Source organism: Rousettus aegyptiacus, unplaced genomic scaffold (assembly GCF_014176215.1).
Source record: "Rousettus aegyptiacus isolate mRouAeg1 unplaced genomic scaffold, mRouAeg1.p scaffold_m13_p_13, whole genome shotgun sequence".
In the NCBI taxonomy this organism is placed as follows: domain Eukaryota; kingdom Metazoa; phylum Chordata; class Mammalia; order Chiroptera; family Pteropodidae; genus Rousettus; species Rousettus aegyptiacus.
In genome coordinates this window covers 20,619,318-20,642,357 of record NW_023416288.1, presented here as the reverse complement: position 1 = coordinate 20,642,357, position 23,040 = coordinate 20,619,318, and the positions used below count along the sequence as shown (strand labels likewise).

At 36.7% G+C, this 23,040-nt stretch overlaps 1 pseudogene; it reads right to left on the bottom strand.

Annotated features, from left to right (window-relative positions):
• Window positions 1–21,577: 21,577 nt before the first annotated feature.
• On the bottom strand, window positions 21,578–22,342 carry LOC107504481 (annotated as a pseudogene).
• Between the last annotated feature and the right edge of the window lie 698 nt (window positions 22,343–23,040).

Below are 23,040 nucleotides of genomic sequence, written 5' to 3'. Positions count from 1 at the left end.
AGAATGAGATGAAAAGGGCTCTACTAAAGGTAATAATTTTGTGATCAAGGTGAATTTTAACACATAATAGAGAGAAAGTGTCTGTCGAACAACAAGGCAGGATAGCAAAGGTTTATTGAACTTTCTGCCCTTAGCCAGCAAGTTTAGATTGAAGTCTTCTAAATATGTATTCATAATGTGGGTCAGAGAGCTGTGAAATTCCTGGATATCAGCTATGCTCAGATGGAGACAAGGTCTAAAACAGGTACAAACTGACCAAACTTGTCCTGCTTTCAATCCGCAGGCTTGAGAAGGAGAGTGAAGCAACGTGTGTTCACACTTAATTTAAAAAAAAAAAATTGAAGATAGAACACAAAGTCAGCTTCTCTCAAAAAAAAATATAAGACACGTCAGCACTGATGGCAATGAGCCATGGGAGCTGGGGGACTCCAGTGTGCAAATCTACTTCCTCCATCCAGTCAGTCCTCATTTCTTATGTTACCTGGGTTTTAAATCAAACACTCAGAACCAGTCAGGACTTTGTGTGCTAAACTTGAATTTGGTACTGGAGGCAATGGGGAGTTATGAAAATATTTTATTTGGGGAAAATGAAATGATCTCATTCATAGAAAATGGATTAGGGGGAAGTAAAACAGGTAAAAACAAACAAACAAACAACAACAACAAAAAAACAACTGAAGAGATAACTGCAGCAGTCCAGACAGGAAACCATGAGAACCTGAACTGAGGCACAGCCACTGGGACTAAAGAGGAGACACAGTTGAGAGCTGTTGGAGGAAGTAGAAGCAACAGGACTTAGAGACTAGAGGATTAGGAGTTCAGTCCAGGATGACTTGAAAGGGGATGGTAGGGCCATTCACTATTACAGGTAGTATAAAGGGAAGCTATTTAGAGACCATTACCCATTTTATCTTTTGAAATGACAAGAAGGTTCCAAATGTAGCCAGAGTGTTATATAAAACCAAGGAGAAAACCTATAGAATCACTTGAATATACTTTTAATCCAGTTTCCAAAAGCAGGCACTGGTATGCAGGCTACTTCTCAGGCTGTGTGAGAGGCTGAACTAGTGGTTATCATTACCTTTGTTATCTTTCAAACTAAGAAGTATCTTACTCTGGTTACTTAGAACAGTGGTCATCCAACAGAAGAGGGAATCAGACTTCTCAGGAGTGTGTTGTTCTGTTTTTTTTTTTTTAATCATGCTCAGATCCTCTGAACCAACATCTCTAGGGAGGAGTAGATACATGTATCACCTCAGAACCCCCCAGGGGCTGTTATTACTCGTACACTTACCTCCAATAATCTTTCATCTGCTGCTCTTTTGTTTATGGCTGCCTGTTATAATTGAGTATTGTTTGATGTCAACCTAGAATACCCTCTTCCTCTCTACTTGGAATATTTTCATTCTCATTATCTTCTTACCTAATTATAAGAATTTTTTCTCTTGTGGACTATCAGTTCTCTCCAAGAAAAGAATAAAATGTATGTGTCACAATTTTTATTGTACGATTTATTAATGTGCAATTTTTAAATTATTGTTTAATTTTTATTGTACAATTTATTAATTTGATAAGCATTGCCAAAGGAAATCGGAATTTCAGGGGTGGAAAACTCCATCGGCAAGATCAGTTTGATACTGATCCACTGTGAACTATTCTTGGCATATTTCTTTCCTGTGCTTCTGAATCTAAGTAGAATAATATGTGATAAAAGAAACATGGCTTACTGCTGATGTGATTTAGAACAGGATGCAAAATGGGAAGAGAGCTCCGTCTCATTCCAGTTCAGATAACACCTTAGTGAATACCTTTCTGCCACTGTTGATCTGGTTGATAGTCATCATGTGGCATTTTAATCCAGCCTTCATACTGTGACCAAAAGCAGAAGGATGATAAAACTGTCTGCTTATACAGTGTCCTGCTCTCAGAGACAGTTAAGCTTTGACACATCATGAAATCATTAGTGACTACATAGTAGGTTATATGATGGGCTTGCTCATGGTCCAGCAAGAATTCGTTAGTAAACTAGAGTTCTTCTAGTTATTTGTGTTCATTAGATTCTCTTCACACATATTCGAAGCAGTTTGAACCCGAAACCTTTTTTTACTACATGGTGAGTATTGGGAGAAGACTATGAAAACCTGAGCTAATCATTAATTCCCTCTGGACTTTTAATGGCATCTCAAAAAGCATTTACAGCAAAGATTGTGTGTGGAATACACAAATCCTTCCAGACCTTCTAAAATACTAACCCCACCACTCTGGAAAAAGAAAATGGAAATGATGTTCCCGGCTCTGGGCTCTTACCAGTAGCAAAGGAAAGATTTACAGTTCAGCCAACTGCTCTTTCACTGTCTTTCCTCAGTGGGGTTTCGTTTCTTAGTTGTGAAGCCTCTTAATTACTGAAGCAGCTGGAAGAGCGCTGGCTGATGGCATCTGGCAGTGGCACAAACGCTACTGCCACTGGGAAGGGAGGGCTAGGGAGGAAATGACCTGAGCTCAATCTGTGTGCTTCCGGGAAAGGGTGCCAAAGTTATTGATGATAGGTAAGATGCTATGCGTTACTTTCTTTTCTGGGGGGAAAAGAGGCTCTGGATGTGAAAGGGAATTTTGACTGGTCACTATTACCTGATGACCCCTTAAGCCTAGTTTAGTTGTCTCCTGTGTATCCCTTTACAAGGAAGAGTTCTCTACCAGTGTTCGTGATCTAATCTGAATAGTATGTTACTCTGGGAATGGGTGTTCGTATGAGGGACATTGTAAAATAAGAATTTGAGTTCGTTCAATGTGCCATTTTACTTGTAATAAGAATGCTAGAGTTTCCCTATATGTTTAACTTTGAAGCTTTAAACTGATATCTGATAATCAGATTGAATTTTTCTGAGGCAAAATGCATATCGATTTAAGACACAGGCTGTTGAATTAAACTTCCAGGTTTCTAATCCTGGCTCCACTGCTTTCCACCTCTGTGGCCTTAGGCGAGTTTTCTTACATTGCTTTGCTTTTGTTTCCTCATTGGTGACACAGACATGATGTAAATACAGATCTCACAGAACTGTGGTGAGCACTGCAAAAATTACTGCATGTAGTAAAAAGCCTCTAACTGGCTTGTTAAGTATTCACTGCATAGTGAATACTCAATACAATGTAGCTAATATTAGTTAGAATTCAGTCAAAAATGAGTAATAGCCATTCATAAATCAGGAAGTAAGACCAAAAATGATTACTCTCACATAAAAATGCTTCAGTTTATGGAACCCAAAACTTAAGTGATGTGGCATAAAATATTCTGCAGTCAGGCTCCTCAAAATCCTTTGATATCAAGTATAAAAAGGTCCCTGGAAATAACCTATCCTACTCTCATTTATCACTAAGGAAACAGGATGTCAGAGAGGTTAAATGACTTGGGTCAAACGACAGAACTAGCACCCAAGCATCCTATGAGGAGATTGTTTAACAAAAGAAGGGAAGGTGGGATTGTAAGCAAAACTTTTTACCCCTCGCCAGCCTAACTCTTCAGGACACCAGCTAAGTGTAACCAGAGCCAGCAGACCCAGGACTGGAAATCCAGCCAGAGAGGGAGTCACGAACTTGATGATTCCCAATTAGATTATAAAAGTTTTATGGTACTGGGTTAGTTCATTCAACAAACACTTATTAACCACCTTGTTAATCCATGTCTTGTTTTGGTGAGAAAGCTAGGGTCACTACTTTTGTATGCAAGACACTCGAGTTTCAGATATCTTCTGTCTTAGCTCATGTTTTAAGATATGGTACATAGCGGTAGTCACAGGTTAAAGGGACCTCACCATACACAAGTGTAGCAGTGTGGCATCGTGGGGAAGCATGGGGTTCAGAATCTGCAGATAGGTCTTGGCTCTGCCAACGCCACTTCCCAACTGTATATCCTTGACCTCAACCTTTATTTCATTTTCCTTGTTTATGAAGTTGGGTGGTCTCTCAATGAAGGATACAGAATTGAGGTGAGAGATTCTGAGAACCCATTTGAAGGGGCCCTGCCCATTTGGTTTATTCTTCACTCCCTAATTTTGTTCTTCCAGTGAGAAGCTTTATGATGAATAATGGCTGATCCGATGCCATTTTTTTCTCATCTCATATTCCGGGAATCCGAGGCATTATCCTTTCCATTTTGCCTCAGTGTTTTATATTTATATTCTGTGTGTGTGTAGTATAGTGAGAGATCTAGCCTTTTAGTTTTTGCCTGTTTGCTGTGTGAGCTATATGCAGCTCTAGTGCTCCTCATATTGGATATTGGGATGCTAGGCAACAGAAGATACTCATGAATTTGAAGAAGGGAAGTCCTCAGAACCAAGATTCCTGAAGTACCTGGGGCTGTCTGGGGACATTTACTATGCTTACTGCCCAGGACAACTTTTCCAAGAGATCCAAAACAAAGATAAGCGCACCAGATGGGACCATGGAAAAGAAAAACTAAAAGGTATTCTCTACCTCTTTAGAATTTCCCAATTGTTATGGGATGTAAGCTGTTATGGTAACAAGAGCAGAAATTGGAGAAGATACTCAAGAAAGGGAAAGGTGCTTAACTTCATAAACTTCAGAAAAGAATTACTTATTCACTCAGAGCTAGAGCCATCTTGTATCCTCCAATAGATATCATAAGACAAAAAAACTTTAAGACTTTAACAATGGAGTTCCCTGAAATGTCAGGGAAGACATAACCACTAAAAGAAGTGGGATGGGAAAGGGGGGAAGGGAAAAAACATGACTCCACTCTAGGAGATTTCGAAGATAATTTTTCCAGGGTTTTCTTTTACATTATTTAAAGTATTAGGTAAATATGACTTAGTATTAAAATTGTGATTCATTGATAATACATAGATTTAAAAAAACATACATTATACTAAACATTTTAAGATTATGTAATGTAACTTATTTTTTAAATTTTTTATTAAGTTTATTGGGTAACATTGGTTAATACAACTATATAACTTTTGAGTGTACATTATAATTCAATACCTGTAGTATAATTTGAAGTTGGGCAGAGTGATGCCTCAGCCTCGTTTTGTTTTTTTTTTTTTTCTCAGGATGGCTTTAGCAAGTCAGGGTCTTCTGTGCTTCCATACAAATCTGATAATTTTTTATTCTGTTTCTTTAAAAAATGCCAATGGGATTTTGATGGAGATTGCATTATATCTGTATAATGCTTTAGGTAATCTGGTCATTTTAACTATGTTGATTCTTCCAATCCAAGAACACAGAATATCTTTCCATTTCTTTTTATCTTTGATTTCTTTTAATAGGGTCTTATAGTTTTCATTATATAGGTCCTTCATATGTTTCATTAAATTTATTCCTAGATATTTTATTCGTTTTGTTGCAATTGAAAAAGGAATTATTTTTTCCACATCTTTTTCTAACCTTCTTTATTAGAGTATAGGAACACTATGGATTTTTGAACACTGATTTTTGTATCCAGAGACTACTGTATTTACTTATTGCTTCCAGTGGTGTTCTTGTGGAGTCTTTAGGATTTTCTACATAGAGAATCATGTCATCCGCAAATAGTGATAGTTTGACTTCTTTGTTTCCTTTTTGCATGCCTTTATATCTTTCTCTTGCCTGATTGCCCTTGCTAGAACCTCCAATGTTATATTGAATAACAATGGCGATAGTGGACAGATTTGCCTTGTTCCTGATCTTGGAAGGTTTTTAGTTTTTCACTATTGAGTATAATGTTGGCTGAAGGTTTGTCATATGTGGGCTTTATAATGTTATTTTCCTTCTATACTTATTTTGTTAAGTGTTTTGATCATAAATGGATGCTCTATCTTGTCGAAGGCTTTTTCTGCATCTATTCATATAATCTTATGATTCTTATTTTTTAATTATATGGAGTATCACATTAATCAATTTGGGTATGATGAACCATCCCTGTGCCTCTAGGAAGAAGCCCACTTAATCGTGGTGTATAATCTTTTTTAATACGTTGCTGTATTCGATTCACTAGTATCTTATTTAGGATTTTTGCATCTGTGTTCATGAGAGATATTGGTGCCTAGTTTTCTTTTTTTGTGTGTTATCTTTAGCAGGTTTTGGTATCAGGGTAATGTTGGCCTCATAATTAGTTGGGAAGTATTGCTCCTCTTCTATTTTTTGGAAGAGGTTGAGGAGAATAGGTATTAAATCTTCCTTGAATGTTTGGTAGAATTCACTGGCAAAGCCATCTGGTCCTGGACTTTTACTTTTTGGTAGGTTTTTGATGACTGTTTCAATTTCCATGTTGCTGTTGGGTCTCTTTAGATTTTCCAGATCTTCTCAATTAAGTCTAGGAAGGTTGTATTTTTCTAATTACTGGTCCATTTCATCTAGGTTATTATATTTGGTGTTATATACTTTTTCATAGTATTCTTGTATGATCTTTCGTATTTCTGCGATGTCAGTCATAACTTCTCCTCTTTCATCCCTGATTTTGTGTCCTTTCTCTTTTTTCTTTAGTGAGTCTGGCCAGGGGGTTGTCAATTTTATTAACCTTCTCAAAGAACCAGCTCTTTGTTGCATTTATTTTTTCTATTGTTTTTGTTTTCAATTTCATTTATTTCTGCTCTAATTTTGATTATTTCTTTCCTTCTGCTGACTTTAAGCTTCATTTGGTCTTTTCTAGTTTTTTAAGATGAAGAGTTAGGTTGTTTATTTGGGCTCATTCTAGTTTTTGGAAATAGGCCTGTAATGATATGAATTTTCCTCTTATGACCACTTTTACCATGTTCTAAAAGTTTTAATATGTTGTACTATCATCATCAATCATTTCCATGTATCCCTTGATCTCTTTTTATTTCTTCTCTGATCCAATTATTCAATAGCATGTTGTTTAATCTCCATGTATTTGATTCTTCCTGCTTTCTTTTTGCAGTTCATCTCTAGTTTCAAAGCATTATGATCAGAGAATATAGTAGGTATGATTTCAATCTTATATTTGTTGAGGCTATCTATAGATGCTTATTAAATTGTAGTTAACTTCTAAAATTTCTTCTATATAGTCAACTATGTTTATGTACAATATGGATAAATGATTTAATCTTGTTTTATTTTTGTTACACTTATTTGGAAATGTGCTTGCAAGGCTGATTTTTTTTGCTAAATAGAATGAAATTCTACCTCATATTATTTTCCAATTGATGAGTTACCTTTAGACACGTATAATTTGTCTCCTGTAAAAATTTGTGAGGTCTTCAGGGCAGATGACACATCCCCAGTTTGATGACAAAAACAAAACAAAACAAGGTTTACAAGGGATAAGGTACAAGCCACTTGCCCAGAATTGATGAAGTTCATAAAAAGTGGAATTGAAATTTACATACAGACTTTCTAACTCCAAATTCAGAATTCCTTCTGCTACCTTATGCCATTCTGGGTACTTTTGTTTTGGTAAATAAAATATTTTGCAGCTTCAGGGATGCACAGAGTAAGACATTTGTCTGAATGAAGCTAAACAAATTGAAAAGCCCTAATTTTGAAACCGTTTACGCTATATGCAATTCAAGAAATTGTCACTTGTCATTAAGTGTCCTGTATATGAAGGAGTATTCACTTTCCAGGAAAACTCAAGTGACATAATTGCAAAAGAATATTCACTTACCTAAATTTAGCAATACTATAATATGATTCCCAAAGCGTGATATCCAGACCAGCTTAAGCAACATACACTGCAAACTTGTTAGAATGCAAATTCTCAGGCCCTTCCCCACATCTGCCTTGTCAGAATCTCTGGGGTTTAAGCTGAGCCACCTGTGTTTTCACAAATCTGCAGGTGATTGTCGTATACACTAAAGTTTGAGAACGACTTTCATAATCTAAGGAAAGAACTGGCATTCTATAAAAAAAAAATCATGCCCTAGTGTTTCCACCCCTAGCTGAAGTTTGGGTATAGGGGTATGTTCACTGAATGCTATGTTCTGTAATAAATGTGGGAGAAGGAAAGAAATGGAATTTGGTGCCCATATTTACCTGCCATATGAAAAAGTTAAAAACAAATATGTATTTTTTGAGATAGTTCCCATACTAGAGAACTTAATGATTATATACATTATTAAAGGCTTTTCCTCTATTCTTACGTCTTCACTTAAAACTTTGAAACAAGCTAGTATCTCTGGATTTTGCCTGAAATCTTCAAAAAAAAAAAAATCACAGATGACAATGGCCTAAGTATTTCTCCTGCTCTTCGTTCAGGGAGTGAAGCTGCTTCACAGGATTGTAATTATCTAATTTAGCAATCTGGGGGGTGCTGACCACCCCTCCCTCACATCCCTTTCTCAACTGCAAAATTGGGGTAAATTGTTTGAAAATATTTGGAAAGATATTTGAAATCACACCTCTAAGCACATGGCTGCAGGCCATCTTTGTCCAGCTGACTTGCTCTGAGTGAGTAATAGCTAAGTGCGTCTGCGCCCTTACATGGAAAATACTATTTTTAAGAGGGTTTAAAGGGATAATTTAACATTTATATTCTCCTTTATGAAAAAGTGGCAAAACATCCTTAATCTTAGTCAACTTTATTTTATTTTTGTTATTTTCTTCCTGTGTAACTGGGATTGCAATAATGAGTTCATTTATTCATTGCTAATTATTAAAATATAAGCAGAAGTTTTTTAGCAAGTACATTGCTCTTCGATACCTTAAATATTAATCTCATTAAATTGGTAACAAGGAATATATCACAATTAATTTTAAAATAATAGTAGCTATAATTATATATTACTCATTAAGATTTACTTCCAGGCGAAATGAGTTTTGGGTCTGGGTTGCCCAAAGCTGAAGCTTTATTTCAGAAGCTAGGCAGAGTGTCACAGTCATATCCCTGACCATAAATGGGAGTAAGTTCGTTGTGATTGTGCTATGCAATTATGGTCCCATTTTGTTCCATTACAGCAGGAATGTTGCCAATTTTAGTATCAGCAAATAAAACAAATGAGTACACATTCTAACATCCTGTGTTTCCTGCCCCATGATCTAAGCTAAGGTTCAAGACTGAGGCAAAGAGAAAGACGCTATGTGAAAATAAACAATTGGGGTGTGTGCGTGTCTGTGTGTGGAGACTAGTTACCCAGGCTGTGCCACAGCCTAGAGAGTGAGGAGTTGAAAGACTGCTGTACTCAGAGACAGAAAACTTAGGAAATGAAAGAACCGGGATGATTTAAACCTATCTCTAACCTTGGGAAAACTTAATAATTTGGAACTCTAAGTTTCAATGGAAAGTACTAACTTCCCTAGAGATTCATTAAGAGAAAGACATTAGCTCATGTATACAAATGACCTTTATCAACTGTCTAAGGGCTTAAAAAATGTGACAGATATCGCGGAATGGTTCACAGTGACTCATTCCAACCTCTTTGTCATTTGCCTTATCACATGCTACAAATGGCAATGTCCAAGGCTCCTGCAATGCTCCCAGACTCTCATAGTTCTGGTTCTGCAGGTGACCCAGTTTCTGTTCTGAACAAAAGCACCTGGACAAGATTAGAAAGGCAGGGAAAAAAACAGGTTGAATTGCTGTTCCTTCTCTTTCTGCTGCTAAGCACGTCATGAAGATGTAGTTTTTCCTCCATCAGAATAGAAATTGCAATCTCCAGTAGAAATTGCAGCATCCAGACCCTAGTTCGATGGGTGTGAATGAAGCCATTTTGCTGGCACAGATCAAAGAAGAGTTCCTCCTGGAGCCAGCAGTTACAGCAGACTCCCGGCTTCCTGATGACAGCAGAGCCATCAGTCCTCTGGCGGTAGTGCAGGCATTCCTGCAAGCTCAGCTGGCCCTCGCAAAGATCATGCAAGCACTTAATATTTGATTTCAGTCTCACTCTGCTTAAATGAGCCAGAATGGTTTCTCTTTTCTACAGCTAAACTGATGAATATGAGACGATAAAGTTTTAAAGAAAATGTTTTTTAGCTTTATTGAATAATTGACAAGTTGTATATTTTTAAAGTATACAACATGATGATTTGATATACACATATGTTATGAAATAATTACCATAACCCGTAACACATCCATTATCTCACAAAATTAACTCGTGTGTGTGTGCACACGCGCAGTAAGAAAGTATAAAACTTTCTGTTGGCACATTTCAAGTATATAATACCTGTTAACTATAGTCACCATACTGTACACCAAACCCTTTGAACTTGTAACTCAAAGGTAGTTTTCCGTTATATCTACCTGCTGCCTCTACCCCCAAACCCTGGAAATCATCATTCTACTTTGTTTTTACAAAACTGTCTTTTAAAAAAGATTCCACATATAAGTGATATCCTAGATTATTTGTCTATCTCTGTTCTAATTTCACTTAGCAGAATGCTGTCCAGGTTCATTCATGTTGTAGCAATTAACAAGATTTTCTTTTCATGGCTGAACAATATTTTGTTGCGTGTATGTATGTGTATATGTAACATTTTCTTTATCCATCGATGAAAGGGCCACCTAGAGAATAGGAGAAAATATTTACAGACCATATATATGATAAGGTAGTTAACTTCTAAAATACATAAGGAACTCTTAAAACTCATAGCAAAAAAAAAAGAACAAATCTGACTCAAAAAATGAGTGGATCTGACAAGACATTTTTCCAAAGACATGCAAATGGAGAGTAGGTACATGAAAAGTGTTCTACATCATTAAGCATCAGGAAGATAAATGTATATCAAAACCACAATAAAATATTGCCGCACACCTGTTAGAATGGTTGTTATCAAAAAGACAAAAAGTGAGTGTTGGCAAGGATGTGGAAAAAAGAGAACCCTTGTGCACTGTTGGTGGGAATGTAAATTGGCATGGCCATTATAAAAAACGGTGTGGAGGTTCGAAAAATTAAAAATAGAACTACCACGTGTCCCAGCAATTCCACCTCTGGGTATGTATACGAAGAAAAGTAAATCAGTATCTCAAAGAGATATCTGCACCCCCATGTTCATTGCAGCATTATTCGCAGTAACGAAAATATGGAAACATCCTAAGTGTTCACCGACAGATGATAATAACTTTTAATAAGTATTAGAGCCATCTTTTGCTGTAGGATATATAAGATGTATTATTCATAAGTTATATTTCTATTTGCCCTGTCCAATATCTTCTGTTACCTTTTCTGCATTTTGATATGATCTCACATTATGAATCTGCCTTCCAATGATAAATTGAAAACAGATTTCCCCAAGGTCTCTTGTAGTGAGGGTTGTGAGAGTGCAAACTAAGTTCCAATAATTAGATGCACCTGCAAGAGGCTTGGAAGAAAAAGACATGAGGAGGTGGCTGAGCCCAGTAAGATCTCCCTCTTGGCAAGTGTGGAAGCATCTGTTCTTCTGGAGCTTATGGTGTCCATTGCTAAGCATGATCAGCATCTAGAAGCCAGTAGCAGTAGGAGTGGTGTTTTTGTTATTACTGTATATATATATATATATATATATATATATATATTACTGCAGTATATATAATTGGATATTCTTTCTGGCTCTGTGGTTCCCTGTCATGTAGCATCTATACCTACTTTTCAGGCTCCCCTGGAGATTCATCTGAATTCCATTTGGCTTTAGCCTCTAGGAATTCTGTTGTTGGAAACTGAAAATCCTGATTGATACAAAGAGTAGTCCTGTAGTCTTTTTTCTTGTGATTCTTACTCATCTTATCTCTACTATATTCTATAGTATTTTTCTATGGCTCATAGAACTATAAAATTTCAACTAGAAGAATTCTTAGAAAAACTACCCAGTAACCAATCCCCTATCTACCATTTTTTCATATGTACAATCTTAAGAAAGGTATACTGGACTTGAGAATAGTAGGTCTGGATTCAGAGCCCAGACCCGTCTCGTTTGTACCAGTCTGTTCATTCCATTATGCAACACTCTCTACCAGAGAATATGCTGAGCTGCAAAGGAAAGGGTACATACCAGAGAACTTGATGAGGGCATTAAGGGGTCTTCATTTAAGAATACTTTAAATAAAGCATCCTCATAAAAGAATATAAATTACACTGTCTCAGTCCACTGCTATCCCAACTTCAATATTTTAATAAGCACTTTGAAAGTACATTTTACCCTAGAATTCTCAAAATGTTGAATCAGAAACCTACCCCTTTAACAATGGCAAGGGACGGCTTATAAAGTGTAGCAACCTGCAATCATCTCTGAAATTACTCAGTTTTCCAAATTAAACTCTGTGGTGCTTTCATATTATGTTTAAAGGGTATATCATGATTGATTGATAAATTTATGGTGGCAAATCTTAATTGCAGGTTCATTCCAAGTTAATAGCTGAACTACTTAAGTAGGTCTTTAGTAATTTGCATTGTATATGCCTCAATATTCTCCTATTTACACTTAATAAATCCAAGACTTTAGCAGTATTTTTTCTTTTACTGTAACCCTGATGAGGGAAGAAATTTTTTTCCTGCTTTTTTTTTTTTTGTTTCCTCATCCAAGCATACCAGCTGGCCTCTCTCTGCTTGTTCATGTAGACCCTGAAATAATGCCAGAATCTTCAGAGTCTGGAATGGTGCTTAGCAAATAGGATTTCAAGAAATGTTTAGTGTTGAATGAATATAAAATAAGGCACATTAAAGCCATCCTGATAAAATAACCTCAGCACAAAAACAGGTAAAATAGTTGTTCTTAGAATGCAAAAACAGCTATGTTTAAAAATTTTTTTGCCAAGCATAATAGTTCAACTTTATAAAATTGCTAATATTCAATTATTTTTAACCTACAAAATTTATAATTTTATGTGATTCAAGTTTTTATATAATATTTACACATATATGGTTTATATGTCATGCACATCATCCCATATTTGAATGCGTATATCAATTTACATTATGTATTTGAAGACAGCATGATATTTAGTTGTATAAATATGCCATAATTTATTCTCTTTTGAGGGCCAGTTAAGTGGTTTACAATTTTACACCATTAGAAATAATGGTGTAATAAAAATCTTTTATCGTGTATGTGAATATGAACATAGATCACTTACATGAGCTTTTAAGTTTAAAAATAAATTTCTTGAGATAAAATTGCCAGGCCAAAGTGACTTTACATTTTAAATTTTGACTGATGTTGTAAAATTATCCTCCAAGGAGTTTATAACAACATATGCTCTCAACAGCAATATATGAGCGTGCATATTGTCAATTTCATTACATTTCAAAAATCATGTAATTGTAAAAAAAAAAAATCCTACTTGATTTGGCGTTTCTTGATTATTTTGAGGTTGAACGTATGTGAAAATATTCATTATTTTGTGTTCAGTTATATTCAGCTTTTATGCATCCTTTAGGTAGTTTCTCTGAAAATGAACCATTAACCACCTCTGTTATAGCCATGGCATGAGAGGGGGCAGATCTGCCTGGGTTAATGCTTTGAACCCGCTTTAGAAGAGAGTTTTCTTGGCTCATCCAAGCATGCCGGCTGGCCTCTCTCTGCCTGTCCATGTAGACCCTGAAATAATGCCAGCAATCTGGAAATTTGGAGGATTCTGTATTTGTATTAGGGTGTAAATAGAGAAATCTCTAGAGGTTTCAGATGCTGCTGGGAGTTATGGTCAAGGCAGGTAGATTCAGCAAGAAACAACATAATTGGCTGCAGAGGTTTTATGTCCAGAAAATGCATTTCGAAGATGGCAAATTTAAGGCTAGAATGCTCAGGACATGCTGAAGAGTCTCACTCCAGTTGAGAGAACCAGCAGAGGCAGTTAGGCACGTGAAATGTGATGGTATCTTGGTACTGTTCTGCTGAATCCAGTTGATGGTAGTGGGTCCTATCTCTCGGTGAAGCGTAGTGGTTGAAAGCTCAGACTCTAGGGACAGATTGTCTGGGTTTAAGATCTGGCTTGTTATTTACTATCTATTCATGACCTGGGAAAGTTACTTCCGTTCTTTGTGTCTGTTTCATCAACTATAAAATGAAGATGATAATGGTACCTACCCCATAGGGTTAATTAAATGTGTTCATATCTCTGAAATGTCTAGAGCAGTGCCTAGCGCATTAGGGTTGGTAAATGTTTTCTACTTTATTTAATGATGTGGTATGTTGCTTGGATTTTTAACATACAGCAGTGCAGAACTTTGTGTCCTTTACATGTTGATGTACCAGTTAAGCTCTTCCAATAAAGAGCACTGATAATTTAAGTGATGAGAAAAAGAATATTTGAGTAGACATTACACACTGACAGGTGGAGAATAGTGTCCCCAACACACAATCTACATCTGTGTCCTCCCCCTCCTCCTTCCTCTGTCCACCACTTATTTATTTCTAAAACCAAAAATTTGCTAATTTGCCATTTGGGTGCTCCTCAGTCCTTTTGTTCTCTTTCCATTGCAGGTGTAAGCAGATAGTATGTTGAGAGCAAGGGGGAGAAATGTTTCAGCACATTAAATTGTGTTCCCTGTAGTCCAAGCCTTTTTAGGGAAGGCACATGTGCTATACTTTATTTGACATTCACTTATTAATTGCCTGCTATGGACCAAGTCCAGTGATGGGTACCTAGAAGGTATAGGAAGATTCCTAAGATTTAGTCCCTGCCCTCAAAGAAGCTCACAGTATGGTGATAGAGACAAAGAAGGACACACAGAACATGATGCAGTCTTACAGGGGGAGCTGCAGTGGGGGGATTGAGGGTCGTGAGGGGGAAGCTGAGTGTGGAGCTGGCGTCTTGGTCTTCTCCTAGGGGGCACTTTCCAGCCCATCCACTGGGCGTGGCCAGGGATGATAGTGTTGCTCAGGCTTGAAATAGGAGAATAGGTCCAATAGAGAAGATACTTAAAAATAAGTACTTCTGCTTCTTTCTGCAAGGTACTACATGATAACAGTAGAAATTTTAGAAAGAAAAAATATAAGTAAAACTAGCCATTAATCTCACTGCAGAGGTAACAACTACAGATGACACTTTGATGTAGTATTCTCTAAATTTTTTCATGTGTATGTACACACCTTCTAAAAACTGTTTTAAAATCCTTTATGAGTAGGAATGAAAAGGCTAATTTTATGGGCATCACTATATATATATATATATATAGTGATGCCCATAAAATTATATATATATTTCCACCTAAAACTTCCCTTAAAATATCCTAACTTACTATGTCATTTAAAACTATAATTTTAATGGCTGTACAACAGTCCATTGAATATATAAACCATATTTTACATAATCCCCAATTATCGGAGTTTCCATGGTCACCATTATATCACAAAGAACACCCTTGTCCAGTTTAGCATCCTGGATTACGTAACAGTTTTGATTATTTCCTTATGCTTAATTCTTACAAGTGAAATTGCTGAGTTCAAATTTTGTATATTTTAAAGTAAAAATTTGATTTGTTAAAGAAGTCACATTTTTCTTATTGTGGCAAGATATACACAACAAAATTTACCACTTTAACCCTTTTTAAGTGCGCAATTCAGTGTCTTAAACATATTACCTTGTTGTGCAACCGTCACCACCATCCATCTCCAGAACTTTTCGTCATCACAAAGAGAAAGTCTATACTCATTAAACAATAACTCCCCATTACCCACTCCTCTCAGTCCCTGGCAGCCTCTATCCTGTTTTGTCTTTATAAATTTGCCTATTCCAGTTATTTTATATAAGTGGGATCATATATTTGTCATAATGGTTTCAAGATTCATCCATCTTGTAGCATGTCTCAGAGCTTTGTTATTTTTTGAGGCAGAATAATATTCCATCATATGTCTGCACTACATTTTGTTTACCCATTCATCTGTTGAGGGACATCTGGATTGTTAAGCAGCCACTTTTAAACCAGCATGAACTCATAAAACTGACAGACAAAGTCCACTTTTTTCTGTCTTGTGTTTTGTAACAGCCCGTTTCATCTGTGTTAAGGAAAGTGAAAAGAGTTATCAAGGTTTACCAGTTTTCAAGTCCTAATGGAGGCAAGCCAATTACTGCAAATCAGCACATGTATTTATGTTTTAAAAGCTACTGGACCCAACTAAACTAAGCTTTCTTTAATGAGTTAGAAAAATGGCCTGAGCAAGACATCATTATCGATGATGTATAATCGAATAGAGGAAATATGTCGATCTTTACCGGAAGAATGATGGGTATTTTGGTATATTTCAAATATTGCACATTTTAGAGTTATCTATCTACTGAAGCCTAATCAATTTTGATAGGAACTAAAAATTTAGCTTAAATCAAAAGGATCAATGAACTTTTGAGTCGAAGGTACTAGATATATTTGGATATAAAGGTCTTCAAAATCTTTAATAGACAATGCTGGCAAAGTGTTGATAGTTGTTGAATGATGGCTATAGAGTGGGGTTCATTGCAGTATTCTCCTTACTTTTTTGTATGTTTGAAATATTTAATAACTTAATTTGTAAATAATAAGACATATTTACATGGCCTTGAGTGATATACCAATATCACTTAAGTTGGAAAACAATGCAATGTGTTAATTTTTTGAAAAAAAATAGTGTATTGCAGTGATCTTCTTACTGTGACAGAGCACTTAGCCATAATTCTGGCTTGGTATCCAAGTCTTTTTTCTTTCTGTGCTGGAGATTGGTACCAAAACGTGCTGTCCTCCAAAGCTTTGACAGGTATGTTCAGAGCTGGTGCATCTTTTGAACTGGGAGCTGAAACCTAACCTATTTCCAGAGCGCCACTGGCAGCAGAGTCCTGAATAAACCATCTTTTGTGAGCCGAGGAAGCCTTTGTGAATGTGCACATGAACCAAGTAAACACTACACAGCTGTTAAAAATAGAATTTTAGGGCATCTATTACATTTCATTTTAAAGCACACTTAACTTTTAAATGTTTAGCAGCTTGAAAGGTTGGCAGTTTTGAAATCTGATGTTCTTCATCCCAGGGCAGGCAGAGTAAAATGTTTTTGAGTAACTTTTTTTCTGTCAAGTCCTCACCTAATCCTTAAATTATACTATTAAAGAAGAAATGGAAGTGCTAATTTTGACATAACAACAATGCAACTAAAACTGAGTGATTTCAGCTTCCGCTGATATTTAGAGCTCTTCGATGTGTGTGGCACAATAGAGGGAAGTGATGGATGAAGAAAATGTCAGCTTTTTATTCAGTGATTTTGTTAAAATAGGTGGAGTCGAGTATTAACAGTTTCTGAGAATAGTCAAGAGACCAAAGGTGTGCCTTGGCAGCCTTGAGGCCAACCACGTGGACTGGTATTTTAAGTGGAAGACTATGCAAAAAAACAAGGCAGCTGTTGAAAGACATAGCACCTCATTTGTTGGAGGAATGTATCTAGACATGCATCCAATGAGGACATAGAGTTAGGAAAATAATAAGCAATTAGTCCTTTGTATTGCATGGAGGACTCACTTTATGTGGAACATTAGAGCATTGACTAGGGTTTAGGTGTTAAAGAAAGGGGCATAGTCTCTGCTTTCGAATTTACCTGCAAGTAGAGAAATGGGTTCTTAAAGGATGACAGCCTTCCATTTGAAATAGACACACGCACACACGCACACGAGGTCGTCTTTGGGTTTGGGTCTATATAAATTATGGGACGATTTTCTTTAGGTTTGTGCTGTAACTGTAGATTTCAAGTGCTAGAAACCCAAACGATACTAGCCTAGATAGGAAACAGTTGGCAAATTCCAGAACACAGAAAAGGTAGGGGTGATATCTCTCTCTCTCTCTCTCTCTCTCTCTCTCTCTCTCTCTCTCTCTCTCTCTCTCTCTCTCTCTAGTAAGATACATTTAACATAAAATATAGCATTTTAAGCTTACAGTTCAGTAGCATTAAATACATTCATATTGTTCAACCGTAGCAGCTAACCACTTCCAGCCCCTTTACATCGTGTTGAACAGAAACTCTGCTCACATTGACACAACTCCCCATTCCTCCTCTCCCCAGTAACCATTATTATATTATCTGTCCCTATAAATTTTCCTATTCTAGGTACCTCATACAGAGATTATATATAAAGAGAATTATAAAATATTTGCTCTTTTATGTCTGGTTTATTTAGTATAATGTCTTCAGGGTTCATCTATGTGGTAGCGTGTATCAGAGCTTCATTCCTTGTGGCTGAATACTGTTCCATTGTATGTATATGCCACACTGGTTTATCCATTCATCTGTTGATGGACATTTGAGTTGTTTCCATCTTTCGGCTATTGTGAATAATGCTGCTATAAACACCAGTGTGCAAGTATCTGAGTCCCCACTTTCAATTCTCTGGGGTATTTTTCTCAGACTGGAACTGCTGGACCATACAGTAATGCTGTTTAACGTCCTGAGGGATTCTTTCTCTTTTACGTTTGCTTCATTCTCTCAGAATAACATCTCTACAGGGATATAAATCATGACTTCCAGTACCTCCAGGTTCATATACTCACAGAACCGGGTCCAGAGAGGAAAGAACTGTTTTCCCCTAACTCATCGTCCAAAAACCTGGGAAGGAAACCTGATTGGCTAACTTGTCTCCTCCACCCTTATCTAAAACAGTTACTTTTGAAGGGTGGGGACAGGGTGGCAGCGGGGGGAGGTGGATTATTGGACATTAATGATTGGGCTCAGTAGAGGCTAGGTCCCACCCCTTGGCTAGGGAAGTGGGGTCATGTAAGAAAATGACAGTTCCCATTTGAGACATGTATCTACATCTGGGAGGAGGGAAGTACAGTTTCCCAGCACACCCCAAAAAGGGGGGAGGGGCAACCTAGATATGGATACTAGAGAAAACAATGTGAGCTAAGCAATCCCAAATCTGAACACCAAAATAGTTTTGTTGCTATGCTTTATAGTTAATATGGTTAGTCAAGTTAGGTGCACGCGCACACACACACACACACACACACCACACACACAGTGCCCTAGCACAGAGCTGAATGAAACAATTTTGAAAATTTTATGTAACACTTCATAGTAAATCTCTTTGAACACTTGTTTAACATGTACAGTACCATCCTTCAGGAAAAAAGCCTCTGAAAATTACTTCATATAGTTGAAGGTTGCATTTTCAAAATCTATGCTTCCAATATGAGCTTATTTTTCAGGTTTAGTGCCATCACTCACATATTTCCTAACTAGATCAGAGCAGCAGAGAATAAAAGCTGCTTATTTTGACTTTCATCTCCTTGTTTTATTTGTACTCTTAGCTGTACTTTGGATTCAAATTTTGTCAAATAGATACAAAATATCTATAACTATATATTAAGAATTGTGTTACTAGCAATTTGTTACTCTTCTGGGTTTGGAACACAAAGCCAGGAGTTGGTATGACTTATTCAGTTGTTCTATCAAATCAAATTTTGTAAACTATTGATCTGATGGCAGGATTCATAAGGTTTAATTTGATTTTAAAACCTCAATTTTATATTTATGCATCCAGCAAAAAGAGCTATCTTCTCTATATAATACAAGTCCAAGAATATATCTATTTCTTATTTATTCTCTAACATCTCATCTCAAACAATCATTTCCTCTCATAATTATATTATGTTACTTATTTACTGTTCAATTTTTTATTTATTTGGCATCTTGTATTTTTCATTTTAAGGATTGGTTCAGTTTTAGTCTTTCATTCCATCATCCATTTCATATCTTTTATTCCTCTCAAAGGTCATTCTCTCTATATCTTAATTATCCCCCACATAAGAAGCATAATTTTCAAAGAATGTCTTGATCATACATATTTATTGGCATGCTTGATTACTGCTTTTTCATTTTTTAAAAAAGGGAGAAGTTAATACAGCTCAGAGAAGCAGAGACCCAAATAATGACCATTTCCTTGAAAAAACAATCTTTATCTAGTTATAAGTCGATTTATAGAATTAGGTCAACATTTTATATATTATGGTCTCTTCCTTCATCTCTAATTCTCTACCTCTTTCCCTCCCCCCTCTTTCTCCCCACTTCTCTCCCAAATACAAACGTACATTTTCTAGAAAAAGAAAAATTTTTTAAGATGATTATCTAAGTCTTCAATTTAAAGAAGCAGACACCAAAGGGAGGGATCGATTGAGTCTGTCTTTCCTGCATGGAGTTTTATCGGGGAAGGAGATATGTTTCTGTTACCCTGGATTTGGCTAGGAAAGCACAAATTGCTGCTACCATCAGTCTCACACCAATTTCCTCACAGAATGTGGAGGCAGCCTTTGGAGAAAGGTACACAGAGAGATGAAAGAGTGACAAAGCCAGAGGGCATACAAAGAGGAAAGAGGATTTCAGAATTTTCAAGCACTAATGCTAAATTTCTGTTTCCATATCAAGAGATTCCAGCATACATACTTTAAAGCGATCAATCAAATGTTAGTAACGACATCCCATTGCTTCTCTTTCCTGCTTCTCGTATCAGTCACCTTTTTTCTCCCTTGGTTAACCTCATTGATCTTTTTTGATTTTCTTCTCACCAACTAATTATAATAACAATTTTTAAATGTATATGAGAAGTTGGCATCATGACTTCTATTTTTCAATCACAACATACTGCTCATCACTCTTTTTCAATCCAAGTTCACATTGGGCTTTCTCTCTGATGGCTTTGTCTGTCCTTTGCCGAAGACAGACATGCTCCTTGCCACAGTGCACTAAAAGATCCCATACCGTTAGGCCCATCCCAGTCAAGAAGAATCTCCTGTGGAAAACTAGAAAGATAATTGCCCAAATGCCAGTTCTTCATACACTTGGTGGAAGCTATGAATTTCAAATTTTTCTTGATAATTTAATATAAGGCCTTTAATATTTTTTAATGGATCCCATTTCCTACTCTCTTAATTACTTTTCTTTCCTTTAAGATTTCTCATTTTTCAAAATAGCTAAAGCCGGACACATCACACTAATAGGATTCTGGCCAATGTGGATGTAATGAGAAGATTCCCACAACACTTAAGTCCTAATCTTTTACTGTATTGTCATGAATGCTTTTAAAAATATTACAAGAAACTTAGATCTGTGACTTCCAGTACTCTTACTCTCATGATTCCTTCTGAACTCCCAAGACATCCACTTCAGGATAAACTATTGACCTTTATATGGTCTCATCATCTTTTTTTTTTTTTTCTTGGAATCTTTTCAGAAAAGCGTTCCCTGTAGGTAGGGCTAGAAAAAGAGCAAGGCACTTCCCCGCTGACCTTCCCCAACCCGTCTGGAAGGAAACTCAAATTGCAAGACATCCACAGGTTTGGGCCGGCAGTAGAGAGGACTGTCTACATGATTTTTAGGACCCAGGGAAAAATGAAAAGGCAGCCCCTTGTTCAAAAATTACTAAGAATTTCAAGATGGTGACAGTATAGAATTAAACTAAGCATGGAGCCCTTCTAAACAAAATTGATTATATACGTCACATGATCATAAAACCAGCCTTTGTGGTGAGGAAACCTGGGGAGAGAATAGAATTATTATATGTCTCTTCCCGGTTGTCTTCTTTCATGATTCACTTGTGCAGGATGAGTGAGTGACCACAATTTTCTAGTCATTAGGATATTAAAAATGTATTCTCCCAATACTCAAGGCATGTTTGGTATTCCTCTGCTAATGTATTTCAGTGTGTGATTCCCTCTCTCCTTATAGTCAATAAGGAAATTTCCCATTTAAAAAAATTTGAAAATAGTCACTCTTTATTAACTGATCAGATTACAAAAATAACGATGGTGGACACCTTAGCTCATCCTTCTAATCAGCTTGTTGATCTGGTCTTCTCTGTTGCCAGCATCTCCACCTTCTACAAAACGGGTGGTCTTTTTCTTCATTCTACCTCATGGAAAAGACAATTCGAAGGGCGATGGGAAGTTGTTTGCTTCTTTGAAGTGTTTTCCAACCATGGAGGATCAGATCCTCCGTACAGATAATACCATATTTACCGAGAGATGAAGCAATCATTGTGTTGTCAGGGCAATTTGCTTTTTGTTGATTTGGCCATAAATGAATTGTAGATCTGTTCATTTACTGACTTCAGGTTTGGGCACACCTGTGCAGTATGTGGTTCCACAATCCTCAGCACATAAATCGAAGCCTTGTTGAGCTTAACAAGATGCCATCAAGGTATGCAGAAGGCAAAGAAGCTGCAGCGACTTTTGGACCTTTGGGCTCACATCACTGATACCTCTGGTCCTGATGACAAATGCCAATTTGGGTTCCACAGGTACATAGAAGTTGCCAGCTTTTCTTTCCATCCTAGGCATTCAAATCGCAGTTCTGTACATCTGCCTACATGCTTTGCGATAATGCTTAGCTTTTTCATAGGTAGGCTTCCTCCTTGCCTTTCAAAACATCTTTCGGCCAAACTTCTTTCTCAGGAGCTTGATCTTCACCTCTGTGAATTTCCTTCATTTTTAAAAAGTGTTTCTTGCACAGCAGAAATATTTTTCTTCTTCATCATCCATAATTCCAGCTGAAAAAGAGGAATTTTTCCTTCTGTTAAAGTATACTGACATGAATTTTACTTTCACGGAATTTCTTTCTTCTTATGAAATATCATTCTTTCATAGAAACACATTGTTGCATGAAGAGAGTACATGGAATACATGTGGATTGTATAGTACAAACAAGGCTTTTGGGATGAAAATATGTATAAAATATAGCTCTTGTCCTCAGGAGCTTCCTGTTTAAAGAAACAAGGCAAAAATAAATGAAAACTTAAATGTGACTTAAAAATCCTTGTAAAAGATAGCTCTGTGACATTTAGAAGTGGTGATGTTACATTGACTTTGTCCAATTCTGTTTTAATTTTCAGTCGTGGTTCTCTGGGATAGGGTGAGGCCAGCCCCTTCCCAAGTACTATTTTGTGTGTCTTATCCTTTTGTTCTCAAGTTAGATAGTAAATAACTCAGGGTTTAGTCCTTCCATTCATTCAGTAACTATGTCTGTCCTATTGCAGTGCAGAGCTAAAACCAAGGTGGTGTCATGGAGCAGAAGGACCACTAGATTAGGAATCTAACATCTCCTTTAGGTCATCTTACCAGTTCATGGAGCTTAGAGCACATCTTTTCTACCATCCCCAAGGCTTGGTTTCCTCATCTGCTAAAGTAGGGTTACTAATACCTTCCTGGCTGAGTTAGCAATTTTTCTATGGGT